This window comes from Choloepus didactylus, chromosome 4, assembly GCF_015220235.1.
Source record: "Choloepus didactylus isolate mChoDid1 chromosome 4, mChoDid1.pri, whole genome shotgun sequence".
NCBI lineage: Eukaryota > Metazoa > Chordata > Mammalia > Pilosa > Megalonychidae > Choloepus > Choloepus didactylus.
In genome coordinates this window covers 193,445,654-193,472,211 of record NC_051310.1, presented here as the reverse complement: position 1 = coordinate 193,472,211, position 26,558 = coordinate 193,445,654, and the positions used below count along the sequence as shown (strand labels likewise).

General features: G+C 39.7%; 1 long non-coding RNA gene across 1 annotated transcript; it reads left to right on the top strand.

The window, feature by feature from the left end:
• Nucleotides 1-4,862: 4,862 nt before the first annotated feature.
• LOC119532508 lies at nucleotides 4,863-17,562 on the top strand. Its single transcript, XR_005216552.1, has 4 exons — nucleotides 4,863-5,821; nucleotides 13,825-13,951; nucleotides 15,336-15,418; nucleotides 15,856-17,562. It is a non-coding gene; the product is annotated as an uncharacterized LOC119532508 (long non-coding RNA).
• The last annotated feature ends 8,996 nt before the right edge of the window (nucleotides 17,563-26,558 follow it).

The window sequence follows — 26,558 nt, the reverse complement described above, 5'->3', positions numbered from 1 at the left end:
CCTATCAGGCAGACCGCCATGACTGGAGCAGTGCTCAGCTTTTTTTAATTTGATGAAAGGCCTAATTACACTCTGCAGTTCATTACAGGGCTTCTCTGTCTGAGCCCTGCACAGTGATGTGCAACATTTTGGCAATAAGCCCAAAATTGTCCAGATGCAGCAGAAACTGGTCATTCCTAGGAATTCCTGTAATGGTCTCTTTGTCTTAGGGGCTGAAATAGTCATCAGGGCTTGGTGCCTATCAGGCAGGGGGGCTTTCTGACCTCAGGAGAGCAAATATCCTAAATACCTTACACAGGGCTTAGTAATTTGAACTTTCCTCTGAGACACTTTACATCCCCATCATTTAGAAAGTTCAGAGTCTTAATAGTAGTTACATCTGAATCTTCAGAAGTTTTGCTGGCTATTAAAATGTCATCTACATATTGCAAAATGACCCCTTGATGCATTGGAAATCATGCAACTCTTTTGCTAAGAATTCTCCAAAGAGTGTGGAAGAATTCTTAAATCCTTGTGGTAAAACAGTCCATGTAAGTTGCTCCTTAACTTTAGTGTCTGGATCTTGCCATTCAAAAGCAAATAGTTCTTGGGATTCAAGGGCCACAGGTATGCAAACGAAAACATCATTAAGTCTAATACAGAGAACCATTTTAAGTTCCCAGAGTTGTCAATAAAGGGTAAGGATTAGGCACAACTGGATAAACGTCTTTCACAATTTTGTTTATAGCCCTTAAATCATGGACAAATCTGTATTCTCCATTAGTGCCAGGTTTTAAGACTGGGAGTATAGGCATGTTATATGGAGACTGGCAAGGCCAAATGAGGCTACTTTCTTTCAAAGTTTCTATTACTGGTTTAATGCCTTTCCTCACTAAGGATATTGATATACCTTGGGTTGATTTGATCCCACATTGAGCTCAAATTTTATTGGATGGACAGTTACAGCAATTCCCAGAGTGCCAGATGATCATACCTCAGAGAAAATATGTTCTAGTGTGTGAGCCAGGACTGTTATTTTTCAGGATCTTCAGCTTGTAAAAGGGCAGCCTGCAGATTCAGTCCTTTGTCTGGAGGCACCCAGATAGCTATTTCTCCTTTTGAAAACCAACTTGAGCATTTCATTTAGTGAGCAAATCCCTTCCCAGCAACAGTATAGGGCATTCAGGGACATATAGAAATTGATACTGCAAATACTTCTTTCCAATTTTACAATCTAAAGGTTGTAGGAGCACCTTAGGTGTATTTTGGCCATTTAATTCCAATGATCATAATTTGCTCATTTATCTCAGTGGCTAATTGCCTCTTTAGTCCACTAATTTGCTTCCCACCTTCATCTTTACCTGAGGTCTTTGTGGGATATAGGTATGCCAGAAGAAAATGCTGCCAATGCTCTCAGGTCCCCCTTATCAGAATCTTCTAGCCCAGATCCATGGGCCATTAATGCCATTTCATTCTTTTCTTTTTTCTTGTCAGTTTGGGACAAGTTTTCTTCCAATGTCCTTCCTCCCTGCAGTAAGCACACTATCTTTACTAGGTTTCTCTTGTTTTGTCTCTGACATGACCTCCATGTGCCTGGCTCCCAGTTAGAACAGCTGCCAGAAGGGCAGTCTGTTGCTTCGTCTGCTGTTTTTGGTGAGCTTGTTCCTGATTGTTGAAAACCTTGAAAGCAACATCTATAAGTATTGCCATGGACATTCTAAGCCCACCCTCTAGTTTCAGTAATTTATGCCAAATGTCTGGAGCACTCTAATAAATGTCATGTAAATTTTTCTGGTATTTTCTGGACTTTCCATACCTGCAGCATGCTTCAAAGATTCTGAGAAAGCAGAGGAATTCACACCTCCCATATTTTGTTCATAGATTTTTGTTTAGGGGCCCCATTCTTAAGGCCAGCCAAAATGTATGTTTTATAGGGCTCTAAAGGAGCATGCTTCCCAGGTTCATTAGGCTCCCAGCTGGGATTCACCTCAGAAATGGGGGCACTTGGGACAGCATAAATGGAGTCCTGGGGAGACACCTCTCTTAAGCATTCTGCCTCCTGCCTCACTTTATGTAACACCATTTGTCTTTCCTCCGAAGTTAGCAACACATTCATCAATGACAATATCAGCCAAATTTGGTGTGTGTGTGGCAAAAATGGACACAGTCTTTTCATTTGGTCTGGCTCAGCCCGATAACCAGGTGTGTTGTTTCTCCAGTTAATAAGTCAGATGCTGAAAATGGCATGTGGACCAACATAGCTCCCCAACAGTTTCCCTCCTCATCAACTCCTAAAGGGAACTGATGCATTGGAAATTGTCCTGACCCAGAAGTGGTCACAACCTGTCCATATTGCACACCACTATGGGTATGAGATGGGGAAGTCATTCCTCCAACAGGATCATATGGGGGTGCTGGAAGAGTGCTAGGGAGATCAGCCAGGATCACAGGCAGTGAAAGGGGTGGGAACAGCACTGCCATCAGAACTGCATTGGCTGAGCTTGCAAGTGGGGATGGCACTGCTGCCAGACCTGCACTGGGAGGTGTCACTGCTCCCCCAGATGTCAGAGATAGTACTCTTTCTGCACCAACAGGTGGAGGAGGTGGAGAGAATGGGGAGGAAAGAAAGTTATCTAATGGGTCCTGTGCACAAGAGAGGATTTCATGCAAGGCTTTTAATAACCATCTCTTCTCCCCTTGGACCTCATCAAGGGGCTTCTTTTTAAATACCTCATGATGTTTTAATGCCTCATCTATAGGTCCCTTCTCTGTTGCAACAGGCTCCTCCCATATAGCTCCATCTGAATCATCAAGGTACATAAATTGAATCTCTTTACAATGTCTTTATCTTTACACAATCCCACAAATGGTTGAACATAAGGCACTTCCTCTAATCTCTTGTTTTTCTTGCAATATGTCTCTAATTGGATAATAACCTGGAGGTCAAGAATTCCATTCTCTGGCCACTCTACCTCTTTACTTAATTTATATTGTGGTCACACAGATTTGTATAATATATTAACAATTCCTTCTTTAAATGACATTCTCCAAATTTAGACCCAATCAGTAAGAATAGTTCCCAAGGGAAATGTAGCCAGCACACTTTGAGAATTTCCCATGGCTGGGCAATACCGACAGAAATCATGAAGGCAGAATATCAGAGCAGGAGCTCCTCAAATATAACTGGTTCCCCACACAAATACAAGCTGTGCAAATTGCACAAAATTCAAAAGGAGAACCACAAATCCAGGGTCACAGATAGTGGGGCTCAAACCCACCAAGTCTGCATGCATGACCCCAGGATCAACTCAATTAGCCTTATTACACAATAGACTAATTGAACCAAAAGGAAGCAAAACGGACACAGCAAACAAAAGATCACAAACTGACCCAGCACAGAGAAAGCCTTGATTGCAAAGTCATCTTCACCCAGATGTGCCTCGTGTCTGTCTGAAGCAGGCACCTTCATCTGGACACTCCAGTCTCGGTCCGTCAGGAAAATTCCTGGGTAGCTGGTAGTCACAGAGCCAAGGAGTCCAGGAGAGCCCCACACCCAAAGAGACAAAGATCAGGGCTGCACTAAAGGCAGTGGGTGGTCCCTTTTTGGTCACCAAGACAAGCTGCAACTGTTGAGTGGAAGCCGGGCCAGGGCAGACAGGCAGCCTGGAGGGTTGGAGGCAGAGGATGCCAAACCAGCAAGGCAGCTATTTCTGGCCAGGGCCCCTGTGGCCAGCTCAGCTCCAGCTGGCTCCCTCTGCTGTAGGACAAGAGGCGCCGGACTCGGAGCTGAGGGCGCCCTCATGCAGGTGGGATAACGAGCACTGGGTGTGGCTCTTCCTACCTGTCTGCCAGCTGAGGAGGGGTTGGAGAAGGCTTTGCAGGCTACACGGTGCAGGCGAGGCTGGGAAGCTGCTCGCACTCGAGGCCGAGGCCCAGAGACCACAATGGCCCAGAACCCAGGGGCATGAAGAGGCCCTGCTTCTCCTCCTAAATGATCCTCTCATGCTCATCCCACTTTGCTGCAGCTTAGCGTGCTGCTTTGCCTCATCCGCCTCATACAGTCTAGTGGCCACTCCCATGGAACAGCCCGGGGTCTCGTGCACCAGGTCCGACAGTGGAAGTCTCCACAGAGCTGACGGCAGCAGCTTCACGGGTTTGAAGGTGCAGAGGGTGCAAGCTTCTGGCGAGGGGGCCGGGGAAGGGGCTGGTCAGCATTTAGCCGCTGCCCGCCCCCCCCCCCCCCCGCCTCCGGACTGTCGCTGTTGTGCCACTGAAGGACTTGCTCCCGCCTCCCGACTTCTATTGCCGCACACGGAACTTCCGCCTTGCGGGGTATTGCCGCGGAAGCCAAGGCCAAGGAGGTCGCCGGCTGCTGGGCGGCCTGATCATCACGGCGCACAAATGCAGGGGCCCTGTCCGCTTCGGAGCTGACAGTCTAGGCTCCTGCCTTCTTCTCTTCCGGGACCGGGTCCACCATGGCTTGGGTCCCGCCCTTTTGAGGAGTCTCAAGTCCCGGACTCCGCCCACAACGGGTATTTGTTCGCAGCTCGCCGCTCTCCCTTGCCTCACTTCGGTCCCGGTGCCGCCAAGTGTCGGTTACTCCGGGCCACAGCAGCAATCAGAGCCCAGGTGCCGGCAGCGCCTCTCCATGAGACCGAGGAGTGGTGGGGCACAAACACACCAGACGCTATCTAAATGTGGGAGGGGCAGTGCGGTAAGGCCTCCCAAAAAATAACGTGGTTCGGCTCCATTCTTTCACAGTGATTCTTAAAAAAGGAAGCCCCGCGCCATCGCTGCTGCACCCATCTCAGCCTTTCTTTTAACAGTGAAGTTACAGCAGGTCGCTAGCCGTGGCCACTGGCGCTTCCTGGTGGATACTCAAGGGTATTAGTTTGTTTGCTTAGAGCGGGAAGAAAAGAAATTTAAATATATATAAATCACCAACAAACCTTATGTTAAGTTTTTTTGACTGGAAAGAGAAGAAATCAAAGCTCAATTGGAGAAAGTTTTATTGTAGCGTTGTGCAGGCAGGCTGAAGCCTAATAGTGGCAACAGCCCCCAACAAAGGTGGGAGTACAGTTTTACAGCATTTTGTGAGGGGGCTTGGGGGAATAACTGTTGGTGGGTACAGAGAGAAGTAAGGAGTTGAGTCAGGGAATTGGTTTCACAGGGTAGGTAGGATAAGGAGTTGACTTCAGGGAGATTATTACATTATGGAAAATTTTTGTTCTTGCTCATACTGTTATGTTAGCTAAGAGTGGGTTTTATGTAAACAGTTATGTGTGTTGTGGGAGAGCTTCTAAGGGTGTGTTTTGATGTTTTGGGGGTAGGGAGTTTTGCCTAACACCTTAGTCTTGCTAGAAGTTTGCAAGGAAGGAATTGCTCATATTGTTTCTCAAGGGGACTCTCCTGCCCTTTATGTTTAATTACACCCTTCCTCCAGGGAGTTTCAGGTTTTTGTCCATAAAACTCCAGTGTGTCTGATCAGGGTCTAGGAATTTCCTGATAGACAGAATTCAGTCAAAAGTATTTACTGAATGAATAAAGGAAAAATATGTTCAATATTTTATGAGGTTTACAGGTTTACTTGATAAATCCAATCAAAGTAACAGGGTGTGTCCCATAGAATGAAGCCTTGAATAGATTTAACATCTGTGTAATTAGGGTGTGTCCCCTCAATGTTTACCCCTATATAAACGGAAGACACAACAGAGGTGGCATTTCACCAAAGAAGAAGAAGCTGAAAAATACAGAACTTCACAAAAAGAGCAAATCGCTGTTTTCCTGAGGAACCCACTTCAGAATCTAGTTGACCTCACTGGCTCCTACAGTTTGGTTTCTGGTGAGTTCACCATTTAATTTAATTAGATGTCAACAAACCTCACTAATTCCCATTTTATAAAACCTGTCAGTCTTCATTTTTTTCCACAAAGCAATACCCAAAATCTTTAAATTTTACTATTGTCTGTTCTTATTTCTCTATTTACTTCATCTCTCTCCCCAGAGTTGATCTCAAACATATATTTGTTTATGCATTATCATGTATTCATTTATGATAAAAGGGGGCCATCACTTGCCTAAAGCAATTTGCAGAGTAACTAGGCTTAGAAAACAGTGGAACATATAAGATAGCCATGGAAATTTAATATTTGATGACTAAAATCCTTGTTGGTAAATTAACCATACTACTTTTTGGTAATTTCAGGAGAGAGTATTTAAAAAATAAAATGACAAATTATTCATTTCAGTATCAAATGCCAGTGGCTAAAATGAGAATATATTTTTTGACTTTTTGTAAAGAAATGATATATTCTTTATATCTAAAGAGATCCTAATTTTTCAATTGTGTGTTTTTTTTTAAAAAAATTGTTAATACACATCCTATTTGTAGGAAAATCAATAATGAAGCTCTCATTTACCCCAGGAATCCCTAATATTTTGAAGCTTGTAGGCTTTGTAGTTCTTAGGACATCAGCTAAATTTTACTTGAAGAGACCTACACTGAATGTTCTTTCTTTTTCTTGGTGGTAAAATGTGTACATTCTAGAGTGGTGTAATATACTTTTTCCTTGAATATAAACTTTCAGCACAAATATGTTTCTCTTTATAGAGAGTCACACTGATGCCCAGATCCTGAGAGAAAGTTGGTAGAATATGAGTCTTCTAACAGGAAGAAAAACAAAACACTGGAAGGATTCTCTTTATGCAGATTGTCTATACTACTGCTCAGAACCACCCAAATCCAAAAAACAATGAGGCTGCAGAGAAATCACATAAGGGTTGTGTGATGGTTAGGTTCATGTGTCAACTTGGACAGGTGATGGCACCCAGGTGTCTGGTCAAGCAAGCACTGGCCTAACCATTACTGCAAGGATATTTGTGGCTGGTTGATAAACTAGAAGGCTGGTTTAGTAATTCAGCAGTCAGTTGGCTGCAGCTGTGACTGATTAAATCAACAAAGGGTGAATCTTCCACAATGAGAGAATGCAGTCAGCTGGATTTAATCCAAATAGTTGAAAACTTTTAAGTAAGACAGATAGAGGACCTTCACTTCTTCTTTAGCCGACCAGTGAAGCATTTCCTGTGGAGTTCATTGAAGTTGCAAGTTCATCACCTGAGGAGTTTATTGAGCACATTCATTGTAGTTGCCAGTTTGCTGCCTGAGGAGTTCATTGAACATATTCATTGGAGTTGCCAGTCTGCTGTCTGCCCTATGGAATTTGGACTCATGCATACCCACAGTTGCATGAGACACTTTTATAAATCTTATATCTATAGATATTTCTTGTTTATTCTCTTTCCCTAGAGAACCCTAATACTGGTTGCCTTTGGGACATTAGAAGAATAGTGCAATTAATCTGTTCTCCTTTATTTCATCTACACAATTTACCTAATTAGAGGGTAAATATTTTATAAAATAGACATAAATTCATTAGACTTATCATGATTGTCATACCAGTTAATCAAGTAGGGTTTTCAGATTTTATGTCTCCTGAAGTTATAAATGGCATAAAAAGAGTTTGCCTTCAAAACAGTGTTTTTGCTAGAGAAAGAAAGAATCTCTGAGCTCCACAGTGTAGATGCTGTTTACTCAATAAAGAGTTTGCTTCATTGTCTTTCCCAAAGTATTTCAATGCTGGTGAGTGTCAGAGAGAATTTTTACCAGGAGGAATAGATCTCCCTTTAACATAAATAAAAATATAACTAGAAGGTAATTGCTTAATCTGACTTAGACATTTGTTGTAGATAGGTTCTGAGGGTAGGTTAGAGGGCTGTAACATGATATTTCACTGTATTTAAAATGTATCAGTAGTGGTCAAATGGAAACTTGCCTGATCTTACCATTCAGAGGTAGATTTTTTGTTTAGAACAGTGGAACTGTTTTCTGCATTTAGAACAGAAGAACATAAATAGTTGGATGGAGGGATAGATAGATAGACAGATTTATATTATAAATGGGAAATTTGACAAGTTGCCTGAAGGAGTAATAAGATAGTGATTAAGTGCAAGTGGAAGAGAAAGGCTAACTTTGATTGGAATTTAGTGAAGTGATCCCTGAGGAACTGATATTTACAATGTGATTGAAAGACAGTTAGTATGGGATGGGAAGGTATGTTTGTGGATTGGGACAGAAACAAGAATGAAAATAGTACTCAGTAGAGAGAATAGCAATGTTTAATTTTACTTGATGTTTTCAGGAAGACATGTGAAAATCAAACTCTGAATGCCTGATGGAGACTTTAATTAAGTTTGGAGACTGGGGAGGAGTAATATTTATATTTTGGGTGTAAAAGAGGTAATGTCTTGCATTATATTTCATTTTGGTGCATGTAAATTAAGCAAGGTGCCATGATAGCTCAGAAATGGAATCCAGATAAGTGTTTTGACACTTTCAATTTAAAGATAACAATGGAAGAATTAATGAAATTGAATAAATGTGTGAACAGACCAGTGAAGTGCATAAAATAAGGAGAGAAAAGGGCTAGGATTTTGTTTAAAGATGTTCCAATACTGTTGTTTGAGGAGTTCTTTGCAATGGACATGGGGAAGGAGAGTCTAAAGTAGTTTGAATATAATCAGGAGACGGTGATGTCAAAGAAAGTGAGGAGAAGGAAATTTTCAAAGTGGAGATCACGGTCCAGTTCTTTGGTTCCAAGTAACAACTTATTTATGGGGAGATCATTAATGATCTCCCAAGTTTTATGAATGAGGACATCAGTGTTGGTTTCTGTGAGTCAAAGGGTGAGATGCATGTGAAGATATGGTTGGTGCACTTTCAGTTCAAGGGAGGATCTGGAGAGCAAGAACTTGAAAGAAAATACATATAGAGGAGTTTTGCTATATTTTTAACATGGGAGAGTAAAAATGATCTTAAATTGTGAGCTGGCAAGTGAAGAAAAGAGAGGTTTCTGTTAAAGGAGGTTTAATTTATAATCAATATTATAGTTTACAACAAAACATGAGCTTGATATCAATTGGAGACATTGGACTTAGCCAGAGGTATCATGGCTTTTCTATTTAATAGGAGAGAAGGAATAACCAATGTGTATGCATTTGGGGATATTGAAGATATTATGGTATTATCATGTAATTTGGTAAGTTACATAATCCATATGCTTAGGAGGGGGTAATCTCATATGTTGAAAATGAAAGAAAATGATAACATTACATGAGATTCAAAAGGTATGGAGATTTGGATTACTTATGGAGTATGCAGGAATGATTTAATTAGCAAGTGATAGTATGATTTCTGGGTAAAATTGAAAACCTCTAGGAGCTGTGAATCCATGTTTAGACCAGGATCAATATCCTACTCAAGCACTGTGACAGATGTAGTCATTGATAATTGCATGTATTTAGAGTTACTGAGTATTGAGGGTTGGAATGATAGGTGTGGTAAAAAGAGGGACATAATGTTGATCTTGATAAGTATCTGTTGAAATTACAAACTGTGGACTGAACTGTAGAGTAAAAATTGAGAGATAGAGGATGATGTTTGTTGAGAGGGGTCAGTGCACTGTAGGTCCCATGCAGAAGGAGAATCTGGGTATAGGGAGTATTTTTGTGGAAAAACTAGGAGAGAAGTTTGTGGCCACAGGGTGGGAGCTCTAATGTTTGATGTGAAAGGGGCATTCCGTGTGAAAACCTGAGTGGTGTGTAACACTCTTTGAATTTAAGGTTGGCAGAACAGGCAGAGCAAAATTCTAATTCTAGCTGTATAATTTTCTAGCCGTGTAATTTTGTAATACTAAAATTTTCTTAACAGCCGATCATGTCATTTGTTAATTTGGTAAATAAACCATAAGCAGCAGGATTATTGTGAGGCTTAAATAAGCAAATGCAGTTGATCACCAAGCAGAGTTACACCTAATACACCTATATTTTTCTTTTTTTCTGGGCCCACATAAAAATTGGTGAGTTAAGTTTACTATTGTTTATGAAAATTATCATCATTTGTCCATGAAATACATTTAATCATTGTTCTAATTTGCTAATGCTGCCAGAATGCAAAATACCAGTATTGGATTGGTTTTTATAAAGGGGGTTTATTGGGTTACAAAGTTACAGTCTTAAGGCCATAAAAGTGCCCAAGCTAAGGTGTCAACCATAGGGTACCTTCACAGGAGAATGGCCAATGGCACCCAGAAAACCTCTGGTAGCTCAGAAGACACATGGCTTGTGTGTGCTTGCTCCCAGCTTTCATTTCAAAGTGGCATTCTCCAAAATGATGCTCTTGGGGTGTTTTGTCCTCTCTTAGCTGCAGCTCCTCTTCAAAATGTCATTCTCAGTTGCTCTCCAAAATGTCACTTTTAGCTGTTCTGAGTTCCTTCTGTCTCTGAATTCCTTTATGTGACTCCAGTGATCCAATTAACACTCACCCTGAATGGACAGGATAACATCTCCATGGAAATTATCCAATCAAATATTTCACTCACAGTTGACTGAGTCACAACTCAATGGAAACACTTAAACAGAAGGTTCCAACCTAAACAACACTAATGCATCTGCCCCCACAAGACTGTACCAAAGAACATGGTATTTTGGTGGACATAATGCATCCAAAATGGCACAATCATTAGCAGTGTTTTAGGGGATAACTTACTGGTTATTAATGATTAATGCTTTCACTCACACACACACACCTCCACACACACCACATTTACAGAGAGAGAAAGAGCAATACAGGGATGCTCCCACAAATGATGATTAATATGGTACAGGACTACAGCAACCACTTTAATAAAGTATGAGATGGAGCAACTAGATACCCTCAGAAACCCCATCATTATATATTTTATGAGACTCCTTGCCATCTGAGGATTGTGGGGCTTGAGAGAACATTTATGACACACATGCTTCTGTTACTTTCTTACACAAGGGATTTTGAGGTCTCAATTTGGAGAATGGATATCACCGATCCTTCCAAATGAAATGAGTACTTGAATTGATTAACCCCATCATGAAATAATTTTGAAGTTACATGATAGATATCCAGATCCATTAGGGAAAGATCTGAAAGAAATTGTTGAGGGGGTTGAAGGAGTGATCTTTCCAGAAACCCTCAGGAGTTAAACCAAGATAATTTAGGGCAATTCATAAGAGAAGGCCAGGGGCAGAATAGAGTAGGAAGTGTGTGAGGGTCCAGAGGGCAGGGATAGGTGTTGGAGAACCAATGATACAGGATAAACCAAGAATATGTAAATCTGAGAATTTCCACAATATTTACCTTCAGGGGAAAACCAAAATCCACATGTGGTAGGAGTTATATATACCTATTTATGAATCATGGAGGGGATTTAAAAACTCTAAGCACCATGGGATAATTAACACATGAAACACACTGATTTTCTTGTTCTTATCTGTGAGATATCTCTATTCACATTTTCATTAGACACATGAGCCATAGCCTTCTTATATTTGAGTTTAAGAGATGAGTCTTCCCCTGTTTCTCTTAGAGGATACCACATGTTTCTGTTGGTTTGGCTGGGGGCAGGGGTACTTCCAGGTGAAGGTTTGGTAACAGGTAACAGTTGGGTCTGGAAATTGTGGAGAAGTTTTGAGGCTTAGGGTTTCTTTCTCCATCCTCAGCTTTGGATGTTTAGTGTTTGGACTGCCTGAGAGTGAAAAACTGGAGGAAGACTGTTGATGGTGGAACTATTGACAATGAAACCACTGGTTGGTAGGGAATTTCTACTAAAATGAAACCCCTACAGAAATATGCAGAATTCACCTACTGGCTTGGCACATTCTAAGTAGACTCATGAGATATTCACATATTTGAGGTCCGTTAAAGTATACCCAGGACTCTTGTATAACTATGGTGGGCCAGGAAGTGAGTAAGAGACAATCTTCTCACTATCATTTACACTAATTTCTTCTAGCCTCTCTCTATTAAGGCTGTATATTCACAGAACAGGTGTGAAAGAATTTATTTCCTTCATGCAGCCTATGACCTTATTGGGGAAGAAATTCACTCATTCACTATGTTAGTGGCAGGAATATGCTTAGCACTGTGGTGAATTCAAGGAATAGAGAGAGTAATTGCACAACATAACAGTCTAATAAGGAGGCAATTTGTTTGTCAGGTGAGTTTGATCAGCCCAGTGTTATGAGTGCTGGGGGTTATGCCACGTTAAGGGGAGCACAAAAAAAGGCAATGAAAATTAATGTATTTATTTTATCCAATAGTAAACTTACAGTTTTCATAGAATATATTTTCATATTTTGAAAAGATGTTTAAAATTCTCATTACCATCTTGTTCCCAGTTAACCATTTTCTTTCTTTTAAACAGTATTTGTACAACTTTGGTAAGTGGGAGCAATGAAGAGGTAATAATGTTTCCATCCTTACTTTAAGCTATGCACACAGGAGGAGTATTATAGGTAGAGTAAAATTTTAGGACCAGTGAAAATATCTGAGGATCTAGTGATTGACCAGAACCAATGAAGTGCTTATTTATCCTTGAACAGACAGTCAAGATGAATATACAAGAGACACAATGATAACTAGTTTGGATGTCCAGGAGGATATTGAGTATGGGAGGCCTCCTAACACAGGAAGGGGCAGCCTAGGACTATTCTTAATATAGCAGTCACAGGGGGCCTTGAATTTTATGACTGAAGAGCCTACCATCATATCATAATAAAAACCTGAGTTTTGTAGTGTTGAAAGTGGAAGAACCTACTGATCCCAAGTTCTGTATAAATCTTGTACAGTTCTGCAGATATATGTACATTGCTTCAAGTCTTTCTGCCATTTTAATGAATAATAGATTTGTCATTTGTACTTAATAAGTCTTGGTTAGATAGGAATCATCTCATTGGATTTTTCAAAACTTGTTACATTTTGTTAAACCATTTCATAGACAAGGAAACTGAGATCAATTTGGTTAAGTTGACTTTTCAATTTTTGTCCCAGTGGAGGTCAGATATCACACAATAGGAGAATGAGATAAAAATAAATGAAAAAAGTAGTTTATTTCTCCCAAACACTAGGGCGAGATGGGTGCCATGTGGAGTTGGTGGAAAGTGTGAACAGCCATGGTTGCATGTGGGCACCACACAAGCAGAGAAAAAGGGAACCATGGGTTTGTGCTTTTAATGTGGGTCAGAGGTGTAGGTTAGTATATTTTCCAGAAGAGTCAGTGACTCATTAGTTTAAAGCAAATACCTGTGAAAAGGGAAGGGTACTTGGGGTCCCAGGGTAGTGGAGATGGTTACCTTACTATTTGTGACCACCTGTGGGTTCACATTGAGGCATGCCAGTGAATGGAGGTGGTGACCAAATATGTAGGTTTTATTTCTGGGGAGTTCAGGCTGTGGGATGAAAAACTGTGAACTATGCCACAGATCAGTGTTGAGGCAAGTGGCTTTGTGAACTAACATGGATGTTAAGGCAGAACACAAAAATATTTTGATAGGACAGAGGGGGATAAGTGAACAATCATTATGTTAGAAAGTGGTAGATGATGAATAATGCCTCCCTTATGATGGATCTGTGGATTTACTTCAAATTTATGGAGGAGATTTAGTTATGGATGCTCAAGAGCAAATTGCATGATCACCATCTGGAAGTCATTATTATCAGTTTCTTGGCAAACTTTCAGTTTGTATCACACCATATTATGCAATATTGCCTTATGGTGAAGATTTATATATTCAGAGTGTGTATGTGTCTGTGAATGTATCTGAGGGATAGATGCCAGGTTAGCAGTAAGAATTATCTAACTGGAATCCCAAACACAGTTTAAGATTTTTATATATACAAAACCCTCTCTTTCAACCAATCTACTATGGATATTTGTAAGGATAGAATCGTCTGAACCCAAATGCCTTTAAGTTGAGGAATCAGTGACCTTCAGTGATGTAGCTATAGACTTTTCCAGGGAAGAGTGGGCCTTGCTGGACACAACCCAGAGAAAGCTGTTCAGAGATGTTATGCTGGAGAATATCAATCATCTGGTGACTGCGGGTGAGTTTCTCAGTATTTTCTCTATCATTTTTACATCTATGTATCTAGATATCTGTCTTTCCATCCATCCACCCATCCATTGATTGATTTAATCTATCATCAATTTATTCAAGTATCTAAACAACTTCCCTATATGCCACTCTGAGATATGCTCTGAATCTTTCATAAATGTTATGACTACTTGAAAGAAACTTTGCCTTTTCACTTTTTCCTTACATCTCATTTGTTACACCAGAGACATGTGACCTTCCTGACTAAAATTTCATGTCTTTCTTACTGCTCAATCTCCAAACTTCAGAACAGTGTAATAACTCAGTGAATATTATTTCTATTGATAAAATACATATTATCTAGATAATTACTATCCTCTACGGGCTGTGGAACACACAGTAGAAACATGAGTCATGCTCTTTTTCCACATAGAACATAGATTGTTTTCATTGACCTTATGTTTCTTGGATTCTTTTATAAAATACTCTTCAACTACTGTGGAGTCATAATTTCTACTTGTATAAAAAGACTGAGAATACTGCAGTCTATGAATTTAGCCATGGGCATCAACATGTCTTTAATGTCTTTGACTGAAGGTCAAGAGTCATCCTTTGCTGGAAAAGGATTATCAGTATACTGTGTTTAAATTACACTTCTTTGTGCTGCTCTTCAGAGCTTACCTTATTGTTCCTAATAGTCTGCCCCAGACTTGATGGTCATGAACTTGTATCAGTACAAAACTCAATATATATGCTTCTGTTTCTCATAAATAGGGTATAAGCTCTGCAAATTGGAAGTAATTTCCCAGGTGGAACAAGGAGAGAAACTGTGGAGAGAAAGATTAGGATTTCTCCAAAGAACAGGGTCCAGGTGAATTCTGTGACCCCATGCTTCAATATGTGGAGGGGTCTGGTTAATAATGAGAAAGTCCTTAGAAATATCTACTGAAGATTTCCTTAATTGAATGATATTTTCTGAAATGTGGGCTATGGCTTTGGGGGAAACTCCACAAATATGTAATTATTCCATAGATATATCAATCTCTAGTCAACAATCCATCTGTGATTGTCCTTGGTTTAGGGAAAGTGATACTTATATACATTTAGAAGTTAATTTTTCACATTTGGCCCTTGTTCTGGCCTTCCTTTTGGAGTATTTTCCCTCTCTTTATTACCTAAAATCATATCTTCTAATTTTCTCTTACTTTAATGCTGAAAAAATTTTAATTGTCAGTTTCTAGAAAAGTGTTGCTACTTTCTAGAGTACACCTTAATATTACATTCTTTCCCCATCAAAGTGACAATTTTTGGACTATATGCACATGAACACTGGGGGTTTATTTTCAAATATTTCATTCTGCTAATGCCACTCTTTCTTTTTAAAATTATTTCAGATAGGGAAAATGGTCATAAAAAGGAAGAAATGATAACCATGCAACATATCTGCAAGAAGGAGACATCTACCATCCAGTCAAAGGTAAGTTTCATGAGTATGAATACTGGGCTTCCAGATAGAGAGCTGTGGTGAATAATTTAGGAGTTCAGCAAAATCATCTGACTGTAATTAAAGACAGGATTAAACACTGCCCCATTTAAAACTTTTGGACAGTTTCAATTATGAGAAAAATTAACCTGAGCTGAAAACCATAACCTGAAGTATTATAAAAGAACAATTGCATGAATGTATTTCTTAGACCTATTCTCTGAAATATAATGAAGTTTTCAAAATTAATTAGATAGCTCTGCTGTTGAGATGCTACAAAAGAGAAAATCTCTGCATACAAAAATGTAGCACAGCAAGTGCATGTAACTAACATGGATTTTAACTGGAGACTCAATAAATGATTAGACTAGAGAATTGAATTAATTCATATATGTGATCATACCTTTAACAGTCTCTCTTCTCATTTGTAGCAGCAGATTTCTTACACTGGAGAGGATCTCTTTGAAAATAATGATTTGGGAGATTTCATTCACTCTATATTAACTTACAAGGGAAAGAAGCCCTATGGGGACAAACAATTTCAAAAAAAATTCAATTACCATTCATTCATTAGCCAACATAAGCAAATTCATACTGGACATAAGTTGTATGACTGTCATCTATGTGGAAGTCTTCAGAGGTAATTTTTCCCTTAGAGAACATGAGAAAACACACACTGGAGAGAAACCATATGGCTGCAATCTATGAGGGAAAGACTTCACTGACAGTACTACCTACAGACAACATGAGAGAACTCACACTGGGGAGAAAACATGTCTCTGTTATGTATGTGGGAAATCTTTCAGTCAACTTGCTCAACTTAGACAACATGAGAGAACTCACACTGGGGTGAAACCATATGTCTGCCATCTATATGCAGTACACTTCACTAATAGTTCTACCCTCAGACAACATGAAAGAACTCACACTGGAGAGAAACCATATGTGTGCTGTGTATGTGGGAAATCCTTCAGTCAACATAATCACCTTAGGCTACATGAGAGAACTCACACTGGGGAGAAAACATATGTCTGCCATCTATGTGGAAAAGACTTCACTGATATTTCTACCCTCAAAAGACATGAGAGAAATCATGCTGGAGAGAAATCATATGTCTGCCTTCTATTTGGGAAATCCTTCACTCATTGTAGTAACCTTAGGCAGCATGAGAGTACTCATACTGGTGAGAAGCCATGTGTCTGCAATATTTCTGGAAAATCCTTCAGTCAACATATTCACCTTATGCAACATGAGAGAACTCACACTTGGGAGAAACCAAGTGTCTGCCACCTATGTGAGAAAAGTTTTAGATATAATTCTTCCATTAGGAAACAACAGATAACTCATTAAAAATGTATTTGGAAGAGTCTTTAGCTACAGGTATGATCTTTTAAACAATGCGTGTACTTCTCTGTCAAAGTAATCAATGTGTAAATGCCTTTATTTACAATCTATCCTTAAATAACATGATTGAACTATCCTGGGAGGAACTCTATGTCTGTAGTTACCTATAATAGATTTCAGCTGAGCTCCAGCCTTCATGTATACAAGCACAGCTCAGGGTAAGAATAACTTCTAAACCAGGAAACTAGACAGAAAGGCCTTTACCAGGAGGAGGAAACACTAGTAGGACAAAAGATAATTTTTTATGGAGTATGCAATGAAAAAAATATGAAAAATCCTTTACTTAGAGAGGAACATGTTATTGGTCTTGATCTTCCTCTGTTTTAGTTCATCTGAGTATATATTTCTTTTGACCTCAAACACTGAATACCATGAATACTCAACCTTCTTTAAAATTGAATCATATAGTATATATTCTTTTGTAGCTGACTTTTTTGATCACCATCTGTAAATCAGGCTATTCAGTGTGTGTTTATGGAACATTGTTAGGAGTGTTCCATCAGATTTATTGTTCTTATTTTAGATATTCATTCTCCTAATAGTTGACTTTTGTTTGTTAACATGTTTTAGCTACTATGAAAAAGATAATTCCTTTAAAATTGTTATGCTTGAGTTTGGTGGAACTAGATACTCATTATTCTCAAGCATGCAAAAGATAAATTGCTGGATCAAAAATAGGTGCATGTGACCAGAAGACTGAGGATGGAAGAATAGGGAGCCCCAAGATTCAATCTTTCCATTATAAAATCTATTAACAACAAGATTGACAAGCCCCTAGCTAGACTGACAAAATCAAAAAGAGAGAAGACCCATATAAACAAAATAATGAATGAAAAAGGTAACATAACTGCAGATCCTGAAGAAATTAAAAAAATTATAAGAGGATATTATGAACAACTGTATGGCAACAAACTGGATAATGTAGAAGAAATGGACAATTTCCTGGAAACATATGAACAACCTAGACTGACCAGAGAAGAAATAGAAGACCTCAACAAACCCATCACAAGCAAAGAGATCCAATCAGTCATCAAAAATCTTCCCACAAATAAATGCCCAGGGCCAGATGGCTTCACAGGGGAATTCTACCAAACTTTCCAAAAAGAACTGACACCAGTCTTACTCAAACTCTTTCAAAACATTGAAAAAAATGGAACACTACCTAACTCATTTAATGAAGCTAACATCAATCTAATACCAAAACCAGGCAAAGATGCTACAAAAAAGGAAAACTACCGGCCAATCTCCCTAATGAATATAGATGCAAAAATCCTCAACAAAATACTTGCAAATCGAATCCAAAGACACATTAAAAAAATCATACACCATGACCAAGTGGGGTTCATTCCAGGCATGCAAGGATGGTTCAACATAAGAAAAACAATCTGTATTACAACACATTAAAAACTCGAAAGGGAAAAATCAATTGATCATCTCAATAGATGCTGAAAAAGCATTTGACAAAATCAAACATCCCTTTTTGATAAAAACACTTCAAAAGGTAGGGATTGAAGGAAACTTCCTCAACATGATAAAGAGCATATATGAAAAACCCACAGCCAGCATAGTACTCAATGGTGAGAGACTGAAAACCTTCCCTCTAAGATCAGGAACAAGACAAGGATGCCCGCTGTCACCACTGTTATTCAACATTGTGCTGGAAGTGCTAGCCAGGGCAATCCGGCAAGACAAAGAAATAAAAGGCGTCCAAATTGGAAAAGAAGAAGTAAAACTGTCATTGTTTGCAGATGATATGATCTTATATCTAGAAAACCCTGAGAAATCAACGATACACCTACTAGAGCTAATAAACAAATTTAGCAAAGTAGCAGGATACAAGATTAATGCACATAAGTCAGTAATGTTTCTATATGCTAGAAATGAACAAACTGAAGAGACACTCAAGAAAAAGATACCATTTTCAATAGCAACTAAAAAAATCAAGTACCTAGGAATAAACTTAACCAAAGATGTAAAAGACCTATACAAAGAAAACTACATAACTCTACTAAAAGAAATAGAAGGGGACCTTAAAAGATGGAAAAATATTCCATGTTCATGGATAGGAAGGCTAAATGTCATTAAGATGTCAATTCTACCCAAACTCATCTACAGATTCAATGCAATCCCAATCAAAATTCCAACAACCTACTTTGCAGACTTGGAAAAGCTAGTTATCAAATTTATTTGGAAAGGGAAGATGCCTCGAATTGCTAAAGACACTCTAAAAAAGAAAAACGAAGTGGGAGGACTTACACTCCCTGACTTTGAAGCTTATTATAAAGCCACAGTTGCCAAAACAGCATGGTACTGGCACAAAGATAGACATATAGATCAATGGAATCGAATTGAGAATTCAGAGATAGACCCTCATATCTATGGCCGACTGATCTTTGATAAGGCCCCCAAAGTCACCGAACTGAGCCATAATGGTCTTTTCAACAAATGGGGCTGGGAGAGTTGGATATCCATATCCAAAAGAATAAAAGAGGACCCCTACCTCACCCCCTACACAAAAATTAACTCAAAATGGACCAAAGATCTCAATATAAAAGAAAGTACCATAAAACTCCTAGAAGATAATGTAGGAAAACATCTTCAAGACCTTGTATTAGGAGGCCACTTCCTAGACTTTACACCCAAAGCACAAGCAACAAAAGAGAAAATAGATAAATGGGAACTCCTCAAGCTTAGAAGTTTCTGCACCTCAAAGGAATTTCTCAAAAAGCTAAAGAGGCAGCCAACTCAATGGGAAAAAATTTCTGGAAACCATGTATCTGACAAAAGACTGATATCTTGCATATACAAAGAAATCCTACAACTCAATGACAATAGTACAGACAGCCCAATTATAAAATGGGCAAAAGATATGAAAAGACAGTTCTCTGAAGAGGAAATACAAATGGCCAAGAAACACATGAAAAAATGTTCAGCTTCACTAGCTATTAGAGAGATGCAAATTAAGACCACAATGAGATACCATCTAACACCGGTTAGAATGGCTGCCATTAAACAAACAGGAAACTACAAATGCTGGAGGGGATGTGGAGAAATTGGAACTCTTATTCATTGTTGGTGGGACTGTATAATGGTTCAGCCACTCTGGAAGTCAGTCTGGCAGTTCCTTAGAAAACTAGATATAGAGCTACCATTCGATCCAGCGATTGCACTTCTCGGTATATACCCGGAAGATCGGAAAGCAGTGACACGAACAGATATCTGCACGCCAATGTTCATAGCAGCATTATTCACAATTGCCAAGAGATGGAAACAACCCAAATGTCCTTCAACAGATGAGTGGATAAATAAAATGTGGTATATACACACGATGGAATACTACGCGGCAGTAAGAAGGAACGATCTGGTGAAACATATGACAACATGGATGAACCTTGAAGACATAATGCTGAGCGAAATAAACCAGTGAAAGAAAGGAATAGAAGATTTGTGCTCAAGCCACAGGAAAGCAAGGAAAAACAGGTGGGACATGGAGAAGCTAGGCTGTATCGGTAACTGGGCTCCCATCCGACTACAGACACTGGATTTGAGCTGCAACCTGAAGCATGAAAGACTACAGAGGATGAAGCTGCATTCATTTGGGATCATAATGCAATTTTGTCACTTTGGTGGTTTTGCAGCTTTGGGCTGCCCGAGTTTTCTTTACCCAGAGAAGGAAATTATGCTCCTAGGAGGAGGGAGCTATTATGGCAGGCAGAGCAGACTTGCAAGATGTTCATCAGATCCAACCAATGCCCAGCAAACAGAAAAGGCCTGGGGCTGAGGCATCCATGCCCTGGAGCAAGGCTTCATCTTGGCACACAAGCGATGGCCACAATATTTGAGAGGTGGTGGATTGCTTTGCAGGAGGCTTGAGATCTGTCTTTATGAACGTAGAGGGATCCGAGACAGCAAAATGAATATTGATGCTATGTTGACTGAATGGGGGTATGCAGGTTATACATGAAATTATAATTAAAATTCATTATTGGGACTGAATGTGTGTACAAAATTCTGTGATGGCACATAAAGGGGTAGGATTAATTCCTCATGTCAATATGAAGAAAGATTTAATATGAAAGACTATTGTTGAGTATTTTCTTGAAGACAGAATAAAATATTTCCAGATGGGGAAAGAGAAAAAGTGAATTCCAGAAGACTCAAACTATGAAGAAGCATGGAGAAATAAGGATGCACCTTGAGGACATTTATTAGTTAGGATTCATCAATTGCAAGTAACAGAAAACCAAAAACAGTTGCTTAAACAAAGAAAATATTATTTCATCACATAGAAAGAAAGTTCAAAATAGACATTTGCTGCATATGGTTCAACGTATCAATTATGCCTTTCCTGCATGGTTGCAAGACGGCTGCTGCAGCTCTAGACAGCTAAAATATATTTCAGGCAGGAGGAAGAGGGTAGACAAAAGGGCCATGACAGCCATTCTGTTTTATATAGAAATCATAAAGATTGTTATGACAGACAGCAAACACTACTCAAGGAAACCACATTTGTTACTTACCCAGCATCAAGGAGGAACGATGGGATGAGCAAAGGACCTAGACAAAGGGAATCTGGATCAAGTCCTGACTGTCACAGTTCAGTTGTGTGGCCTGGTCCAGCTCAAGTCACCAGGCTTTTTCATTTAGGGTAGGCTAAAATAAAAGGGGAGAACTATTACGATTAAAAAAAATAAATAAATAAAATAAAATCTATTAAACAGGCAGAAACTATCTAAAACAGCTACTTTGGATCTACAGAGGTCAGAAGAACACTATGCAGCATCCAGAAAGAGCAGAAGGAAGTGGCTGACTAACTTGAGTAAAGAACAGAAAATTGCTCTTCCCTAAAAGTGGCCACTGGCAACCTTATCTGACTCTTGCTGCATTCCACCATGGGGTCCAACCCCTAACTAGATTGCTGTTGACAGAAAGGGATGCAAAAACCCTCTTCCCTGACCAAGGAAATGCATGGCAAAGAACTGATTGCAGCTTTCAATTGATGACTTTTGATTGCTGGAGCACAGTACTAAAGGTGTCCACTCTCACAAACCACACTTACAAAGGCAATGGTAGCAGCCATTATTTCAACACACTCTTGGAGGCAGAGATGAGCTGAAGAAACTACCTTACCTCAGGGCTGCAGGAGACAGTTAAATGAAGGGATACATTTGCTGGCCAGGTCAATAGAGTTCAGCTATCAGGACAGTGAAGGAAGCTTTTGATGCCCTTCCTGATTCTCTAACCTGGGCATTTGGGACTTGGTCTGCACACCCTACATGGGTCACTGGCCCTGTTCCAGCAAAAAAGTTTGACAAGAAAGTCCTCCCTAATGTGCCTCTCAACCCAGCTGCAATAGCAGCTTGAGGCAGTGAAAGGCATGTAATAGGTATAGAGCAAGATATTATGAAGCAATAGTTTGTGGACTTCAAATACCTAGGAGCAGGATGTCTGTCTTCTGAGAAACAGAGGGTACAAACTCCTGAAAATGGAAACACTACAAAACAACTAACAAGTAAAGAACAGGACAATGCACAATCACTGAAAGACAGGGAAAACCAGGCTGCATTCACTCTCTGAAGACATTCCTGATAAGAGGACCAATGCTCAAGAAAATCTGTCTTATTACCAGCTGGTTACAAAATCAAACAGAAACCTCAGGGAATAAATAGCAGAATTAACATATTAAAATATAAAGTGTGCAACAAGAGTGCAAGACAAACACACAGGAAATGATGTTCCATCCAAAGGAAAAGGATAAAATTTCAGAAGCCGACAATGAAGAATCCAGAATGTGGACATACCAAATTAAACCTTTAAAATGATCTTAAAATACTCAAGGAGATGATGGAAAAAACAGAGAAAGAACTAAAGGTTGCAGGAAAACAATAATTAGGCAATATGAGAATCTTAGTAAAGACACGGATTTTGAAGGGAACCAACCAAACAAAAGTATTGAAGCTAAAGACCATAATAACTGAAATATTTCCAGAAGGGTTTCAATGGAAGATTAGCACTGAAAGAAGAAAGAATCAGTGAACACAAAGACAAGGTAATTGAAATAAATCTGGCAGAGGAGCAAACAAAAGAAAAGAACTATAAAATGTGACAACTGCTTAACAGATCATAGAGACACCTTTAAGTTTACCAATGTATGAATCATAGGAGTCCCAAAAGGAGAAAAAAGAAAGGGGCAGAATTAATAGTCAAAGAAATAATGAGAGATAACTTCCTAAGTTGAGAAAAAGACGTGAATATACACATCCAAGACTCTCAGAGGACACCAATCATGAGAATCATGATGAGAAACACACACTCTCATTTACTGATCAATACATTGTTGAATTCAAATGACAAGAAGAGACTTCTGAAAGCTTCAAGAAAAAGGCAAGGAGTTATGACCAAGGGAATCCAAATAAGATTGCTTGATGATTTCTCATCAGGAAACATGAAAGAATGAAGAGAGTGAGCTGAAATTCTTAATGTGCTGAAAGAAAACAGTTGCCAACAAAGAACTATGTCAAGAGAAACTTTCTTTCAAAAAGAAAGGAGAGATTAAGACATTTCCAAATAAACCAAAGCTGATGGTGTTCCTCACCGGTAGAGGTGTCCCACAAGCAATGCTAAAGGGGATTCTTCACATGAGAAGGAAAGGATACTAAGTAGTGGTATGAGATGTCATAAAGAAATGAATACCTGTGATAAATTAAACATTTGGGTAAGAATAATGCCAGAATTGTGGTGCCAGTGTATTTTTTTTGGTTTGTAACTCCACTTCTTCCTTCATGTGGCAAAATACAAATACATGACAAGTAATGATGAATCTATGGGTTAAAATATACAGAGTACAAAGATGTTCTAGTTTGTTAATGCTGCAAATGCAAAACACCAGAGATGGATTGGCTTTTATAAAAGGGGGTTTGTTTGGTTCCATGGTTACAGTCTTAAGGCCATAAAGTGTCCAAGGTAACACATCAGCAATTGGGTGCCTTCACTGGAAGATGGCTAGTGGCATCCAGAAAACCTCTGTTAGCTGTAAAGGCTGGCATCTGTTCCAAAGTTCTGGTTTCAAAATGACTTTCTCCCAAGATGTTCCTTTCTGGGCAGCATTTCCTCAAAAATGTCACCGTTAGTTGCACTTGGGGTGTTTGTCCTCTCTTAGCTTCTCTGGAGCAAGAGTCTGCTTTTAATGGCTGTCTTCAAACTGTCTCTCATCTGCAGCTCCTGTGCATTCTTCAAAGTGTCCCTCTTGGTTGTAGCTCCTCTTCAAAATGTCACTCACAGCTGCACTGTGTTCCTTCTGTTTGTCAGCTCATTTATATGGCTCCACTGATCAAGGCCCACCCTAAATTGGTGGGTCCATGCCTCCATGGAAATTATCAGAGTTATCACCCACAGTTGGGTGGGGCACATCTCCATGGAAATACTCAAAGAATTAAAATCTAATTAACACTGATAGGTCTGCCCATGCAAGACTACATCAAAGATAGTGGCATTTGGGGAGACAATACATTCAAACTGGCACAAAAAGTATATGTGATAACATGCAAAAAGGAAAAGGTGTCAATAGAGAAGGGTAAAGGTAAATTATATGTGTATGCCATTGAAGTTAAGGGGGTATCAAAATAAATATGATTGTTGTATACCTGGATGTTAAATTTAAACCACTCAGTAACCACCAAGGAAATAGATATTAAAATATATCCAGATTGAAAACAAGCAACTCAGTATGGTTGTGACAGTTAGGTTCATGTGTCAACTTGTCTAGGTGGTGATGCCCAGGTTTCTGGTCAAGCAAGCACTGGCCTAAGATTATTTCAAATTTATGGCTGGTTAATAAACCAGAAGGCTGCTGTGCCAGTTTGGATTATTATGTTCCCTAAAATGCCATTATCTTTGTGCAATCCTGTGGAAGCAGACATATTAATGTTGATTAGGTTAGAACCTATTAATTATTTCCATGGAGATGTGACTCAATCAATTTTGGTCAAGACTTTAATTGGATAACTTCCATGGAGGAGTTACCCTGCCCATACAGTGTGGGTCTGAATTAAATCACTGGTGCCACATAAAAAGCTGACAAACACAAGGAACTCAGAGCAGCTAAGTGACATTTTGGAGAGCAGATGTGAGTGACATTTTGGAGGGCAACTGAGAATGTCATTTTGAGGAACAGCTGCAGCTAAGAGAGGAGAAAATGTCCCAAGAGCAGCACTTTGGAGAATGTCATTTTGTAACACAACCTGAGAGCAAGCAGATGGCAGCCACCTGCATTCCCAGCTAACAGATGTTTTCAGGACACCATTGGCCATCCTCCATACTGAAGGTACCCAACAGTTGATGCCTTACCTTGGACAATTTATGGCCTTAAGACTGTAACTGTGTAACCAAATAAACCCCCTTTATAAAGCCAATCCATTTCTGGTATTTGGCAAAAAAGCAGCATTAGCAAACCAGAACAGATTTTGGTACCAGAGAAGTGGGGTGCTGCTGAGTTTGCAAATACCAAACATGTTGGCAGAGCTTTTAAATGGATTAGGAGAAGATTCTGGAAGAATTGTGAGAAGCATGTTAGAAAAGGCCTAGACAACTTTGAAGAGACTGTTGATGGACATATGGACTCTAAAGATACCTCTGTTGAGGTCCCAAACAGCAATGATGAATGTTTCATTGCAAACTGGAAGAAAGGAGATCCTTATTTTAAAGTGGCAGATAATTTTGCAAAATTGAATCCTGGTGTTGGAAGGAAGGCAGAATTTGAAAATGACTACCTGGGGTACTTAGCTGAAGACATTTCAACACTAAATATTGAGAGTGTGGCCTGGCTTCTCCTTGCAGCTTATAGTAAAATGGGAGTGAAGAGAGATAAGCTAAGAACTGAACTCTTGGGTACAAATAAACCAGAAACTGGTGGTTTGGAATATTTTGGGCTTCTACAAAGTGAGACCCAAGAAGCTACAGCCTCAAGTGAGGATTTAACCAAACATGCAACCCAACTGAAGTGGGGCCCTTCCCCTTAACCTGTAACATCTGCAAAGCAGAAATGTTGTGTAAGCAGCATTAAGCCATAAGGAGGTAGTGAAATTGTACCATTTAAAGGAAGTGAAACTTTATCATTCAGGGGAGGTGAAACTGTGGTTGTATGCATTAGCCAAGCATGACCCTTTTCACAATAGGAAACTGCAATGGTTCCAAGTAAATTTTCTTGTGAAACTCCCAATAACTAAATGCCAAGCCTGCTAAAGTGCTCTAAGTAACCAATAACTAACCGCCAGCTCTGCTTCTGTCAAAACAGCTCACTTAAGTTTCCAGGATGTGGTTTTTGCCTATATAAGTCTTCAGCACACTTAGGTTGGGGCTGCTCACTGAATTCCCTGCGTGGAGTGACAGTGAGCAGTAGCTGGCCGGCTAATAAAGGCTCTTCAAATTCCATTTGGCTGTCTCAGACCTTAACTCGTGGGCACCGTAACATTTTGGAGGCCCCAGCAAGATCTCCCTCGGCCTTTGCTGGGGCTTATTGGTCGAGACAAGGTCCGACTGCCGGTCCTCCCTCAAGGGAGCATGCTGAAAGATGTTCCTCAGTCCTGGCATGGAACCGGGTGGTCGGGCCTCGAAATTTGAAAATCCGTCTCAGGAGCCATCTGGACATGGGCCCACAATGGTAAGAAATCTCTAATCTGGTCAGGTGGGGTATCCCTTAAGGATCTTTGGTAGGGCTGGATGCAGCCATAAC